Genomic DNA, 12,038 nt, shown 5'->3' on the forward strand with positions numbered 1-12,038 from the left:
TTAGCTGTCAAATCTGAATTATAGCTTGCAATAATTTATGAAACTTCAAAGAGATTAGATGAATGCTTACATGAAGAACTTAGTAATGATTTCCCCTTGAAATATAAAACCAAGGTCATGAGTACTTAGGAACATTACAAATTCTAAAGAGCACATTATTAAAAGAAGGTGTTCAAGTCTTCTCCTTGGTCCAATTTGATTCTCTACAATAGGTTTTGATCTTTCTAAAATAATAACCCATTTCCAGTTTTACTGTGACTCAAGTAGGAGGGGTCATCTAACATGATTAGAATTCTAAACTAAACTGAATGTAGGGGAGCTTTTCCAGATGTGAAATAGCCTCTTCTCTTCCCATTCATGTCATATGAGTTCTCAGAAGGACTGAGACCCCCAAAGTTGTGAGTTGATGTTTTATTAACCCATGTGTTACCTCAGACATATTCCTGTCAATGTCAGACTTTTGCAATATCCTAACACTGAAATCTCCTTCTGTAGATATTTCTAAATATGATATCCACCATAATTCTGTGCACATGGTAATTGTTTTGCTGCAGGTTGGCAAGCACATTAATAATCTACGTATATCTGCAATGTTCTTATTTTTCCTGTTATTTCAAATAAGATTATAGAATCATTAAAAAAGAATTGAGATTCTAGAACAAAGTAATTTTAGAGGAATACACAGATCCCAGATTCCAAAGTTCTTGAAATGATCACTTTATTATGGAATGAAGAAAACAGAGTAAGAAAGATCATTGCCATATCTTTGTAAACTGGCCTAAGAAAGCAAATAAATGCAATACTCTTTTTCTCACCCAGATGCTGATACTGCTTCTGGAAGTGCCAAAATTTATCCTGAACAGAGAAGACCTGAGAGCTTTTTAAGAAAGGAACTTCTTTGGAATCTTTGAATTAATGCCAAACCAACCTCTAACCACATCCTGAAATACATGCTTCTCACACCAAATCTTTCAATATGAATACTGGCACACAGAAGCTTCAGTTAGGACCCCACTTCAGATTGCAACAGATTGCAATGTTCTCTAAAGAAATAACTCTTACCCCTCATACACAACCTATTTCAAAGATCCATCACTTTGTTTATCTAATTTGAACCCCTCATCTGTAGAAAATTGTGAATTTCCCATTTTAGGAAAGAATAATATGGGATCTGGGTTTTTGCCATTCCTAAATGTTACTTGATACATATCATTCAGGACTAGTTTCTCATCTAAAAGTCAATAAAGATGTTGGCTCTGAGGTCCACTCTGAGGACAAGATCAAAACCAGATCAATCAGAGCCCAGAGTCAATAAGTCAGTGAGAAAATAAGTATTTTCTTTTTATTTTTAAAAACTCAATTGCAAAGTTATTGCTATTTAAAGCACTGAGACCTTTAAATGGGGGTATATTTTGTTTATCTCCAAAGTATTCACTTATCTAAGTTAGTGCAGCTGGGTGGTCCTTGAGGTGCTACAGCAAAGCAGATGTTAATGACTTTTTTAAAATGTCATTTCCTTATAAATTATATCAGTTTCTGATGTTGAATCTTTTGAGAGTGTCAAGGACTTTCCTGGAAAGAACTTTCTTTTCTGGGTCTTCAGTAACTATGGCTGCAAGCACTAGAAGGAGGAGTTTCCAGGTTGTGTAGGAGTTGATTCCAAGGTTGATGCCTGGGTATGCTGGATTAGAAAGCTTGTTCATCCGGGGACTCTTGGGTTCAGAGTCCCAGGCTGTCTCCAGAAAGGGGAGAGAGTAGTCAGGATAGTGGTGGTAGTTTGACTTGGCCAGCACTTGTTGTCTTCTTCCTCTCCTTTCTGTTCATCTGATTGAATCAACTTGAAGTATTAATTAGCTTCTCCCAAGTTTTTCCTGTTCAGCCATAGTCTGTAATTCCATGTCTAGTATGAGAAAGCTACTAATGAAAGAGGCTAGATAAATTACTATCCAAAGATTAGCTAGAAAAAGCAACATTCAAATGGAACTATCCCTTTTGAAATATGTTTCCCCCTACAAGAACCTAAGCAGTCTATTCAGGAAAAAATACTTTCCAGATTTTTCTCTTCCATGTTTCCCACATTCTAGTCAAAGGTACCTACTTCCTATTTTACTCAATTTCTCAACTATTTACTCCTTCCTTCAATGTTTAACTTAAGTACTACTTCCTATTCCTATTTAATGTATTTTGATAGTATATTTCAAGATAATTGGCTTCATTGTAATCTTATGTATTTTATGTTATGCATTTGGCTTGTAATGCAATAAATGTTAGGAACTCCTACTCTAAGGCTTTCATTTTACAAAGAAAAAAAAAATTGCAGAAGATTTAAGTGACTAAAATCACATTTTCACTTAATGGCAGAATTGGATCTGGAAACTAATTTTTTTGACTCTCAGTTCACAAAGTTTCTCACTGTATTATTTTTCTGACCTAATATATAGCACCTATATCTCTCCATCAAGCTTTAAAGGTGTGGCAGAGGTCAACATAACTGATTGGATACCATTCTACAAACTCCTGTCCTGGTATGGCCCCAATTCTAGACAACTACAAAATAAACAAATACCTTAACATTCTTATTAACAATTTCCAGTGAGGCAATTGGATTAATTCTAGTCCTGCAACATGAGGATTGGTGAAGAAAGTCGTGAAACAACCAGATCAAGATTTAAAGTGGTAGAAAAGAGTGGATAGTTCAGTTTTTCTCTACCTTAAATGGACAATACATGTCATTTTTAAAAATTTAAAATCTAATATGACCATGTAATCTTACAATATTTAGATGTATTATATTACTCCATAGGTTAAAAAGTCACTTTAAACATATCTATTATTCATTAATTCACTTATTACACAGTTGAAAGAGGGAAAGAAGAAAAGAGGAAAGAGAGATTTTCAAATTAAGTTATCTAGTGCTGAATAGGTTTTCATTTTCATTTTCTGGAATGATTTTTCACTGTCAAAAAGAAAATAAAATCCCCCAAAATCTGCCAAATTACCATCTATCTTAGAATTAATCTTTGCACACAATTATTTGTATCACATATCAGAAATGTTGCTAGAGACATTTAATAGTTTTCTTTTCTCAGAATCTACATGCATATAAAAGGGAGAAAATGTCTTGTCTCAAAATATTTACTATATTGACAAATCCTTAAGTAAAATTTGTATTCTTCTGTAACACAGGAATAAGAAATGTTGATGTGTAACCATGGCTTTATAGTTGGGTACAATATGTTTAACCTTCTAACTTCAGCTATAAAGAAAACATAGCAATACCTCAAAAAGATGTAATATAAAGCTTGGAAAATAAAAACTTGAGAACAGGGAAACAGAAGAAATTAATCTATTTTTTCCTCCTACTTATTCCTATACACCAAGAGTGAGCACCACCACCACCCCCCCCACACACACTTTTTCAAAAATTCACTTTAAGGAACAGGTGAAGCTTCTCAAAGGATGTGGCATAAATGCCAAACTGTCAGAGTTCCAACTTTTGGTCATTTTCCATGACCAGGGCAGGAGAAAGTACATACTCTAGTAAGAATGGAGAGAAGTAATTATTCTGTAACAGTGAACTAGCTTTCCAAGTATCCATCTATCTAATGCTCTACTAGTTTTCCAGGAATCTCTTGGATCCATTTCTCCCCTTGGGGAGAAGGATTCCACCTCCCCTATATTATGTAATATGTTTGGTAGAGTAAGACATAGAATATACCTACTTTGCTTATTTCCTGTTTACCACTTAGCCAAAAAATACTGATAAGTTTCCTGTTTTGCAGAAATTGTATATTCACAGTTTACAATTACATCAAAGTATTTTTCCTCTCTTTCTTTTAACTCTCTGTCTCCTTTTTAGTAAAACTCCACCAGAAAGATAAGGGTCAATCTCAAGTAAAATAGATTCCAACATGATATATAGCTGAGATCAACAGATAAAAATCAGCTAAATATTTAAAACCCCACCCAAGTTAACAGTACAAAATAACAACTAATGTTATTGGTCCTCTAGGATGGCAATAACAGATGTCCCTTAGCTGAAGTCATTGTATAAAAAGGAAGTTCAAAAATAAGATAATTAGATTTACCATGGAAAGTTGGATATTGGCCAAAAAAGAAATTATTTTTTATTTCATCTTAAAGAACCCAAGAGTTTGGAAAAGTAAGGTGGAGGAGTTTGGACTCATACTAACAACCTTTCAGAGTTATTACATTTATACCAACACTTTTACCCTTAGCATTATTCTTAGATGTCATTCAAAGTCACTACCTGAATAATAGATTGGATCCCACAGAAGAATAAATAGCTGAGTCGAAGTCCCAAATGCTACATAGTATGGCAGTTTGAAGAAGTTGATGAGCACAGGGTCACTGATTCTTCCATTGATGAATCTGTATTTACATTATGACAAGATTAGAATAAAATTAAATATGACTATCACAAATCTAAAATCACATTTTAAATTAAAAAGAAAACCTTTCTCCTTTTTCTCAAACATTTCTTTTTTCTCCCAGAAAACAAAATCCTCCTACAAATTCCCATTAGTTAAATTTTAAAATGAATATTCTCAAATATCGTTAAAAATAATACTTTGTCAATTCACTAATCTAACTTTCCTTTTTATCAGCGAAGTCTTTCATTTTAGGCTCCTAATACAGAGAAACTATGCTTTTTAAATTTATTTTCCCAGAGTAGCGTTTGTCCCATTTATACAAAAAAAAAAGAGAAGAAATACTTGTTGATAATTATGCTCTAAAAATGAATGAATGAATAAAACGAATTAATGACTGCCATTATAATTTTTTTAGCCTGAGCAACATTTTCCTTATTACGTCACTCTGGTATTTTGGATAACTTCCAAGTATTGTACCATTAAAAAGTGGAATATAACACACCATTCACCAAATTCTTCTATACTTTGGCAGGTAATAAAAGGATTTCCCAATTATATGGCAAATCTACATTTACAAATCCTAAATTATATTTTATAAGCTTTCATATATAAGTATAATGCAAAAGAAGAAACTCTAGTCACATAAAGAAAAATATTCCATTTTTGCCAAATATACCACTACATGGAAACCCACAAACCTTTTTAGTTTGTCTTAAATAAAGTTTGTGCTCACGCTAGTGGTATTCAAGAGGCATATTCCATAAAAAAGCTCTATTCTGTACTTCTAGTCTCATTTCACTCTGTTCCTCTCCACAACTGATCTGATTGGATTTATTTTAAATTTGTCACCTAAGTCCCTAACAGCATCAAGGTAATCCTTTTATTCCTCTTTTACTACTTTGTCTATATCATTATCCACTGTGAATTTTCTTCTCCCACAGACTTACTCCATTTCTTCTAATGAAGAACCATACTAAGAAAACTGAGGTTACCCTTTAAAGGTGTGACCTTTCTTTTTGCTATCACCAACCACTCTAGATGTATTCATGTACATTTCCATTTGCTCTTTACTGCAGATTACTCCCTTTTCTTCTTATCCTCAATTTTTCCTTATTAGTTTCTTCCCTAATGCCTTCAAATATGCTCAACATTTCCCCTCCTTTGGAACTATGCTCAAAGGGCTGTAAAACTATGCATACCCTTTGACCCAGCAGTGCTGGGTCCGTATCCCAATGAAATCATAAAGGAGCAAAAAGGACCTACATGTACAAAAATGTTTGTAGCAGTTTGTTGTTGTTGTTGTTGTTGTTGTTGTTGTTGTTGTTGTTGTTGTTTTATGGTAACAAAAAACAGCAAAGTGAGTAAATACCCATAAATTGGGAAATGACTGAATAATGTCAAATAAGTTTATGAAAGTAATGGAACATAATTGTTTTATAAAAAATGATGAACAAGCTGATTTTAGAAAGACCTGGAAAGATTTACATGAACCGATGCTGAGCAAAACAAGCAGAACCAGGAAAGCATTGTACACAATAACAGCAAGAATGTATGATGATCAACTATGAAAGGCTTCGTTCTTCTCAGTAGTTCAATGATCCAAAGGAATCCCAATAGACTTTGGAGAGAAAATGCCATCTGCAACCAGAGAAAACTAAGGAGAGTAAATGTAAATCAGTACATGTTATATTCACTTCTTTATTCTGATTTTTAATCTCTCCCATGGTTTTACCCATTTGCTCTGATTTTTCTCTTCCAACATAATTCAAAAAACAATGTGTATCAAAAGTAAATTAAAAAAAAAGGAAATAAAGAAAATGACATCTGCATCCAGAGAAAGAACTATGGAAAATAGATGTAGATGAACACATGCTATATTCACTTTTTTTTTCTTTTTCTTCTGTTTTTTTTTCTCTTGTGGTTTTCCCCTTTTGTTCAGATTTTTCCCCCTGAACAAGATTCATAAAGAAACATGCCCTTTAAAAAATAATGTGCATATAATCAGGAAAATAAAAAAAACAACAAAAACCTATTTCCTCCTCTTAAAAATAAAACAAAAATCCCTAAAAGAATTTATGATTTCCTCAAGCCACTATCTTATATCTATCCTTCCTTTTGTAGTCAAGAAGCCAAAAGAAATCTTTCTGAAACACATTTATCTGCATTTGCTTCCTCTTTATAGTCTAGTTTTTAATTTCTCTAGTTTTAATTTTTTTTAGTTTTAATTTTAATTTCTCTAGTTTTTAATCACTCAGCTGAAAATACTATCCAAAGTTCCCAATGAAATCTTAATTGCCAAACCAAAAGGCCTGTTCTCAAAAATCTACCTGCCTGAGATCTCTACAGTATTTGTCTATTTGTCACTTTTCAATAATCTCTCCTCTCTAAGTGTATATAATAATGCTTTCTTTGGGTTTGACTACTTGTCTGATCACTCCTCACTTGTTTTTTTCTGATTCCTCAGCAATTGTGGCTATACCCCAGAACTGACATAAACATGAATTTGTCCTCTCTCTTGGGAATCCTGTCAGCTTCCATGGGTTACAGATGCAGAAATCCAATCTTATTATCATTCTTGAGCTCTAAGAATATATCTTCATCACCTTTTGAACATTTCAAATTGGATATTATATAGACATCTCAAACTCTGCATGTTTAAAATAGAACAGTCTCTCTCTCTCCTAAATCCCATTCTTTTTTTGAATTTCCCTTGTTTTAATATCAAGAAAATTTTATCATAATTGATCATATCAATAACAAACCTAATAAAAATCATATGATAATTTCAACAGATGCAAATACAAGTTTTGATAAATACAATACTCATTCTAAAACCATTAGCAAGCATTATTTGTAATGGAAAGAAAATGGATGCAATCCTAATAAGAACAGGGATGAAAAAAAGGATACCCATTATCGCTATTATTCAATATTGTACCAGAAATGTTGACTATAGCAATAAGAAAAGAAAAAGAAATTAAAGGAATTAGAAAAGACAAGGAGGAGATAAAACTATCACTCTTTGTAGATGATATGATGATACTTCATCATCTAAATACCTACTTTAGAAAGTAGAAACATTGTAGAAACAATGATCAGCTTTAGCAAAGTTGCAGATATAAAATAAACCCACACAAATTACTATAAATTGCTGACAAAATACAGTATCAAGACATAGAGAAGAGCAATTCCATTTAAATTAACTGTAGACAAATAGGTGCCTACTTGCCAAGACAAACCCAGGACCTATATGAACACATATAAAATACTTCTCGTACAAAAAGTCAGATCTAAACAACTGGAAAAATATCAATTGCTCATAGGTAGGTCGAGCTAATTCATTAAAAATTACAATTCTACCTAAATTGGTCTACTTTTTCAATGCCATACCAATTAAACTGCTCAAAAAACCATTTTATAGAGCTAGAAAAAATAACAACAAAATTCATCTGAAAGAACAAATGGACATAAATATCAATGGAATTAGTAGGGAAAAATACAAAGGATGGTGGCTTTGTGGTACAGACCAAAAATTCTATTATAAATCAACAGTCATTAAAATGATTTGGTATTAGCTAAGATATAGAATAGTGGATCAGTAGAACAGGTTACATACACATAACACAATATTCAGTTACTATAGCAATCTTGTATTTGATAATCCCACAAACTCTAGCTTCTGGGATAAGAATTCACTATTTCACAAAAATTGCAGGGAAAACTGGAAAATAATGTCAGAAATTTCTCATAGACCTATAACTCATATCCATACCAAAATAAGGTCAAAATTGATACATGATTTTGGCATAAAGGATGAAACCATAAGCAATTAGGAAAGCAAGGAAGAGTGTATCTATCAGATCTTTAGAGAAGGGAGAAATTTATGACCAAAGAAGAATTAGAACATATTATCAAATGCAAAATGGAAAATTTTGATTACATTAAATTTTAAAAGTTTTGTAGAAACAAAACCAACACAAACAACATTAGAAGAATAGCTCAAAGCTAGGGGAAAATATTTATAGGCAATTTCTGATAAAAAAGTCTCCCCAAAATATATAAAGAAATTGTGTCAAATTCGTAAAATACAAGTCATTCCCATTTGGTCAAAGGATATGAAAAGACAATTTTCAGATGATAAAATAAAAGCTATCTAATCATATGAAAAAATCTCTAAAACACTATTGGTTACAGAAATGAAAATTAAAACAACTTTGAAATATCATCTCGTAGCTCTCAGATTGGCTAACATGACAGGAAAAGATAATAATGAATTTGGAGGGGATGTGGGAAAACTTGGGACATTAATGCATTGATGGTAGAACAGTGATATGATCCCACCATTCTGGAGAGTAATTTGGAAGTGTTCCCAAAGGGCTATCAAACAATGCATACCCTTAGTTCCTGCATGCTACTGCTGGGTTTGTATCCCAAGGAGATAATAAAGAAGTGAAAAGAACTCCCATGTACAAAGATGTTTGTCGCAGCTTTTTTGTGATGACAAAGAATTAGAGAATGAGTAGATGCCCATCAGCTGGGAAATGGCTGAATAAGTTGTGGTATATGAAAGTAATGTAATATTATTGTTCTTTAAAAAATAATGAACAAGCGGATTTTAGAAAGCCCTGGAAAGATTTATATGAACTGATGCTGAGTGAAACAAGCAGAACCAAAAATACATTGTACACAATAACAGTAAAAATGTGTGATGATCAACTATGAAAGACTTGGTTCTTCTCATGTTCAGTGATCCAAAGTAATTCCAATAAACTTTGGATAGAAAATGCCACCTTCATCCAGAGAGAGAACAATGGAGACTAAATGTAAATCAACTGTGTTCATTTCTGTTTCCTATGTTTTTTTTTTAATCGTGGTTTTTCCCTTTTGTTCTGATTCATAAAGAAATGTTTATTTAAAAATTTAATATACACAAATAAACAGGAAAAATAAAACAATTAGTTAAAAAAGAACTTCCCTATTTTTCTTCATCCTATAGTTTTGCAGGTTTTAAACCTTGTTGTCATCCCTGACTCCTCACTATTTCTTCTCCCACATGTAAAATAAGATGCTAAATCTTGTCCATTCTTACTCATATAATTCTCTCCCTGCTATCATTTCCTGCCTTCCTAGGTTTCTCATATTTGATTTTATCTCATACTTTGTATTCCAGCAATACTATCTTATTTGCAAGAGTGGCTAATCTGTAATCCTTTAAACATGAAATTGGGTCTCCCACATCTGTTATTTTTCATTAGTAATCTTTCATCCCAGGAATGTTCAACATCCTTACTTCCACCTTTTTGTTTTCCTGATTTCCTTCAAATCTCAGTTCAAATCTCACCTACTGCAGGAGGCCTTTCCTCTCAGGTACCAGTGGTTTTCTTTATGAAATTGCCTACAATGAATTGTTCTCTCTCTCATTCTCTCTCTCTCTCTCTCTCTCTCTCTCTCTCTCTCTCTCTCTCTCTCTCTCTCTCTCTCTCTCTCTCTCTCATTCTCTCTCTCTCTCTCATTCTCTCTCTCTCTCTCATTCTCTCTCTCTCTCTCTTTATATACACATACACACACACACACACACACACACACACACACACACACATACTGGAAGTATTTACTTAATTAATATGACATCTCTACCAGAGATGTGCTGGAGCTAGTACATTTAAGCTTGTGAAAACCAATTACTGAATTTTCAATGTAAATATTGTTAATATATCTCATGTATCAGCAAATATTACAAATGAAGACATGATTTCTTATTTTGTTGATTTCTAAACTATAAAAAAGTGATGGGAAAAGTGCTTTTAATGTAGTTTAAACTTAAAAGTATGTTTTATCTTTTTAGAAAATTGGTTATTAAACATATTATACCAAAACCAAATTGCTTCTAGAAGAAACCTGTGGTTTTGACCCATGAATCTTTGCTATAGAGAGAACATACTGTTTTTTCTATAGAATGTTGGGGAATCTTTCCTCTAGAACTCCAATACCTGGCACTTAACAGAGGCTAAATAATAATACTTGTTGAATGATCAATTGACATTTTTTCCCACCACTACGAAATGTTATCCAAAATGTTAGGGAAGCCAGCCAAGGTTGCCCAGCACAGTAATAATATTGTGGATCTAGAGATTATACTCTCTAACTTTAGGTAAAACATTTAGTCCTATCTGGCTAAGAAAAGTCAATTACGATATATTAATTAAATACAAAACATTAATGATATATAATATTATATAATAATATATTAATGACTTCATAGAGGGTATGTGGAAACCTTCATATTAACTTTGAAATTGAATAATGATATGTTAGGAAATGCTTTGTAGGTGTACAAGGAATATCTTGCTTTCTCTCCTACTAATGACATCTTGTTTCATAAAATTTTTTATCATCATAATTCTAGCCGACACAATAAACTCATGCATGAGATGGGGTCAGGTGATACTTGCCATCTTCACCAAATTCAGCTAACATCTATCAAATGGTTATTATCTGCCAAACAATTTTGTAAGAATTGTGAATGATTCAAAGACAAAAATGAACAGAAAATGATTTCTGTTCTCAAGGAGTAGACATTTCTAATAGGATACATGTTACTAAAATAAGAGAATATATAAAGTAATATCAAGAAGGAAATGGTGCTAATAACTGGAATGATAAGAAATGTTTGTATTTAGGAGATTAAATCTGACCTGTCTTCAGTCAAAAAAAAAAGTAAGGTCTTGTGAGATTGTTAAATAAACAGAAGGTCAAGTGACTAATCACAAACTTTTGTATTTTATTTTTGAAGGTTGGCAATATGTCTAAACATTTTTTAAATAAATAGACTTTAATGAAGAATTCCTCAACCCTTTCTAGAGTTTTCTATTTTCTTTGAATTCTGTTGGAGGTATCTACTATGTCAGAAATTTTCATGCAGAATATATTTTATTATTTTTTAAATTTATGACAGAGAAAACTCACCAGCAAAATTAATATTTCTGTACTCCGTAGTTCTTTTAGGAAAGCTGCAGCTCTTCTTGGTACATAATGAAGAATTTTTGACTGATTAAGAAAATCCAAGTGATGTTGAGATCAAAGTGTTCACTCTAGAGCAGATTCCAAACTCATGGGAGCAAAGCAAGAGAAGCCACCTAAGTCAAATGAGAAAATCAATCTCTGAACTTCCAATAGCTATGGGGATGGTAAATGCCATCTACAATGAACTATGGAGACTGAATGAAGATCAAAGCATACTATCTTCACCTTTTTTTGTTGTTTACTTTTTCTTTAAGGGGATTTTTTTTCCTCTTTCGTTCTGATTTTTCTTTCACAACATGACTACAATGAAAATATATTTAAATTTTTTGTATATGTATTACCTATATCAGATTGCTTGGGGAATGAGGGGAAAAAAAATTCAGAACTCAAACTGTTAAAAAAATTAACAAAGCGGTTTCTGAATGTTAATCTATTTTAATGAAAGTGAAGGAAAGGTTCATTTATTTATTTATTTTTATTGTACATGTAGTTGTCTCCATATATACTGTGTAACCATTATTTATCTGAGGTCAAGAAGTGCTCTTCTAGAATGGATCCTCTTAATCACTTCTAGACTATGTCTATTCTTCTTGAGTTTTTCCTTACAGAACAAGCCTAATT

At 32.4% G+C, this 12,038-nt stretch overlaps 1 long non-coding RNA gene across 1 annotated transcript; it reads right to left on the minus strand.

Annotated features, from left to right (window-relative positions):
- Window positions 1-764: 764 nt before the first annotated feature.
- On the minus strand, window positions 765-11,438 carry LOC141544732 (uncharacterized). Its single transcript, XR_012482770.1, has 3 exons — window positions 11,361-11,438; window positions 4,271-4,392; window positions 765-1,900 (listed from the first exon to the last, which is right to left on the minus strand). It is a non-coding gene; the product is annotated as an uncharacterized LOC141544732 (long non-coding RNA).
- Window positions 11,439-12,038: the final 600 nt, after the last annotated feature.

Source organism: Sminthopsis crassicaudata, chromosome 5 (genome assembly GCF_048593235.1).
Source record: "Sminthopsis crassicaudata isolate SCR6 chromosome 5, ASM4859323v1, whole genome shotgun sequence".
Lineage (NCBI taxonomy): Eukaryota > Metazoa > Chordata > Mammalia > Dasyuromorphia > Dasyuridae > Sminthopsis > Sminthopsis crassicaudata.